Below are 4,318 nucleotides of genomic sequence, written 5' to 3'. Positions count from 1 at the left end.
GGGGATAGTTCCAAACACATCCAACCCAGGTGCAGGCACGGATCCGCAGTCCTGATAGCAGCAAATGGAAGAGCACAAAAAGCCGCACAACTGGTTGAAGATGCAAAAAGTTAAAATCCAAATTTATTTTGCAGGCAAAAAGATAAAATCATCCAAGATGAAACCAAAACAGTCGGAGACATGGGGGGGAAAAGGGGAGCACGGCGGTTGACGCGTTTCACGGAGTCTTCCGCTTAGTCGTAACCATGCTGTACAATACAAGACACTGCTATATATAGAGGAAAAGGCATTTCAAATAACATGTACCTCCCAGAATGTGCTTGATTGAGCCCACACAGCTGCAGATACTAAATCCCAATTAAGGGCACACAAACAGCCCAGCAGGAATTGTATGTTTGCTTTTGCTTCACCTTTTGTCCAAAAACGCATAGCAAAAAAGTTCTATAAATGCATATGCGAAAAAGCTTTCAATAAAACTAAGGAAAAAACAGTAGTGATAATATAAAAAGACAGCTGGTAGAAGCCAAAAAACTAACAAAAACAAAGTAAAGGGAGAAAAAAAAAAAGAGAAAAACGAAGAGAAAAAAACGAAGGGAAAAAAAAAAAAAAAAAAACAAGAAAAAGAAAAAAGACAAAGAAAAAGTAAACAGTAAAACGGAAGCATATAGATGTGTTCATACCCAGATGGAACTATGGTATAAAAAGAAATGGTGTATAATATAGTCATGAAGAGCATATATGTGTAAATATATAAGTGGTACACATAAAAATAATAAATGTGTAACCACAAACACATACATCACGTCCATATAGCATATGAAACAAATAGATAAATGGGGGGGGAAATTGTACACATATGTAATAGGTATGAGCACAACCCCCAAAAACGTATAACCCCATCCATTGAGTGGTATATCTGCAACTGTGTTCACATACATAGGGCAATCCACCCAATCGAAAGAATATAAAAATAACCAATGAGATATGTAAGAACACTAAACATTACCATAAAAATAATAATAAATACATAAATGCATAAACATAGAAATCCTGTGTGTCTTTATCAGCATAATGGTATTATTATCCCCTATAAAGATATAAAAATAGGGACATTTAAATGGATATATACCCAAGACATTGGTAACATCTCAGGCATATCCCACATCGATCTAACAAAAAAAAAAATTATATATATATATATATATGCTTACGTGTACATGTCGACTTAGATCATACTGAACACAGAGTATAGCATGCACATGTGTGAACCACCGTGCATATAGCGCAATCAATATCCATAAAGGAATCAGCCACACATTGCATAAATATATAGCCATGGAGGCAAGCCGAACGGAACAACATGCATATATATCGATGAACACATGCATTCCAAAAAAAAAAAAAAAAAAAAAAAAAAAAAAAAAAAAAAAGAAAAAAAAAAAAAGATGCAGAGACCGAAATGGGACAAAAGGGAAGGAGAAATGAGAAAAAAAAAAAAAAAAAAGAAAAGAAGAAACAAAGAAACACTAAGACATAGAATGGCCAATCAAAGAAACATGTACCATGTATGTGTATGGGATACAGGTAGCCCTCTCTGTATGTATAGTTAAATGTATGTACCCACGAATAGATACATGAATCATTACTGGGAATAAAAGTGAGTAACATCCCATTCAAAGTTTAAACCGCCAGGTAAGCGGGTCTGGAGTTTATGAATCCAGAAAAGCTCCCGCTTACACAGAAGGCGGAACACATCGCCCCCTCTTACAGGAGCAACCACACGTTCGATCACTTGGACCGATATCAAAGACAGATCACCGTCATGTTCTAAATTAAAATGTCGGGCCACATTCGTGGATTTCCTCAATCTGACATCACTAAGGTGTTCCCTAAATCTGTCTTTAAGTTTTCGTGTGGTGCGACCCACATATTGTACAAAACATTCTCTGCAAGTAATGAGATAAATAAGGTATGTAGTGTTACAATTAAAAAACCTGTTGATTTTGTATGTTTTGTTCTCAATAGAGGATTGAAAGTTAACACCCCCTAGAATATGGGGACATGTAATGCAGTCCTTAGCCCCACATCGGAAATTACCTTTCAGATGCAACCATGTTTCTGATGTATTTTTAATTGTAGTGCTAAACAGACTTGGGGATAACTGGTTTCCCAGTGTTTTGGCCCTCTTGGCGACAATATTCACTCCTCCCTCTAAGATCCTGGCACAGTCCTTATCACCATACAGAATGGGAATATGTTTATTGATAATTTGTTTGATCCTGTTAAATTCCAAACTGTATGGGATGGTGAGATTAATGGAGCCATTATTGCCAGAAGTCTTAGATTCATTGAAATGTCTCTTTGGTGTAAGGAGGCTTTTCCTGTCCCTATTAAGGGCAATAGAGTATGCCCTGTCAAGGGTCCATTTTGGATAACCCCTAGCCAAAAAGCGTCTATACAAAAGTGCTGACTCTTTATTGAAAACGTCCAAGTCACTGCATATCCTTCTGATACGAAGGAATTGACCTACCGGCAGTGCTGGGACAAGGTCATATGGTGCCCAGGGCGAAGATGGCAAACTGCGCCCCCCCAAACCCCCCACCCCCCCGCAGTTCAGCGTTCTTACAGAGTGCCGAAATATGCCCGGTATACAAGTGGTTAACTGTCCCAGGAACCTCTTATGGCAAATGGACCCACCGTCCAGGAAACAAATACACAGATGGTCCCCAAAATACAAAAGTCTCGCTAGTAGTAGTCTAAAAATCTTTAAAAAATGTATTTAAGGTATAAAATATTGCACTTATAGCTAGAAGAACGTGTCATTTCATTAGGATCAAAACAAGCCAGCTGGCTAATCGCAGCTACCTGTCCTTCTGCAGACATCCCAAGTCTCCCGCAAGTCGCGGGAGACTCCCGCTTTCCGCCCTGAGCTCACGGACACCCGCGAGCTCAGGGCAATATCCCGGCTCTGTCTGTGTGTGAGTCAGATGACTCATCGATGCAGGCAGAAGAGTGTGCCAGCAAGCCTGCACAGAGCCGAAGTAGGACCGGCTCACAGGCGGAGTGATATGAGTCATCCACTCCGTCTGTGGGAGGAGCTGCAGAGAGCAAGCAGAGGCTTTGCTCTCTACTACAGCCACATCGTCTACTCCAGGAGGCATTTTGGCACGCGGGGGGACCAATCATCGTGACACCCCACTCTGTGACAGACACAGTGACCTAGCCTGAGAGCAGCACCAGAGAGCCATGCCCTGAGACCAGTACCAGCAAATGACCAGCACCTATGACCAGCGCCAGTACCAGCACCAGTGACCAGCACCAGCACCAGTACCAGCACCAGTGACCAGCACCAGTGACCAGGCCAGTACCAGCACCAGTGACCAGTACCAGCACCAGTGACCAGCACCAGTGACCAGGCCAGTACCAGCACCAGTACCAGCACCAGTGACCAGTACCAGCATCAGTGACCAGTACCAGCACCAGTGACCAGCACCAGTACCAGCACCAGTGACCAGGCCAGTACCAGCACCAGTGACCAGGCCAGTACCAGCACCAGTGACCAGGCCAGTACCAGCACCAGTACTAGCACCAGTGACCAGGCCAGTACCAGCACCAGTGACCAGGCCAGTACCAGCACCAGTGACCAGGCCAGTACCAGCACCAGTGACCAGGCCAGTACCAGCACCAGTACCAGCACCAGTACCAGTACCAGCACCAGTGACCAGCACCAGTACTAGCACCAGTGACCAGGCCAGTACCAGCACCAGTGACCAGGCAAGTACCAGCACCAGTGACCAGGCAAGTACCAGCACCAGTGACCAGGCCAGTACCAGCACCAGTGACAAGACCAGCACCAGTGACCAGGCAAGTACCAGCACCAGTGACCAGACCAGCACCAGCACCAGTGACCAGGCCAGTACCAGCACCAGCACCAGTGACCAGGCCAGTACCAGCACCAGTGACCAGACCAGCACCAGTGACCAGGCCAGTACCAGCACCAGTGACCAGACCAGCACCAGTGACCAGGCCAGTACCAGCACCAGTGACCAGGCCAGTACCAGCACCAGTGACCAGGCCAGCACCAGTACAAGCACCAGTGACCAGGCCAGTACCAGCACCAGTGACCAGACCAGCACCAGTGACCAGGCCAGTACCAGCACCAGTGACCAGGCCAGTACCAGCACCAGTGACCAGACCAGCACCAGTACAAGTGACCAGGCCAGTGACCAGACCAGCACCAGTGACCAGGCCAGTACCAGCACCAGTGACCAGACCAGCACCAGTGACCAGGCCAGTACCAGCACCAGAGACCAGCACC

Source organism: Pelophylax lessonae, assembly GCF_965119305.1.
Source record: "Pelophylax lessonae genome assembly, chromosome: 2".
NCBI classification, from domain to species: Eukaryota; Metazoa; Chordata; class Amphibia; order Anura; family Ranidae; genus Pelophylax; species Pelophylax lessonae.
The sequence above is the reverse complement of the archived record's forward strand: the minus strand, read 5'-3'. Positions refer to the sequence as shown.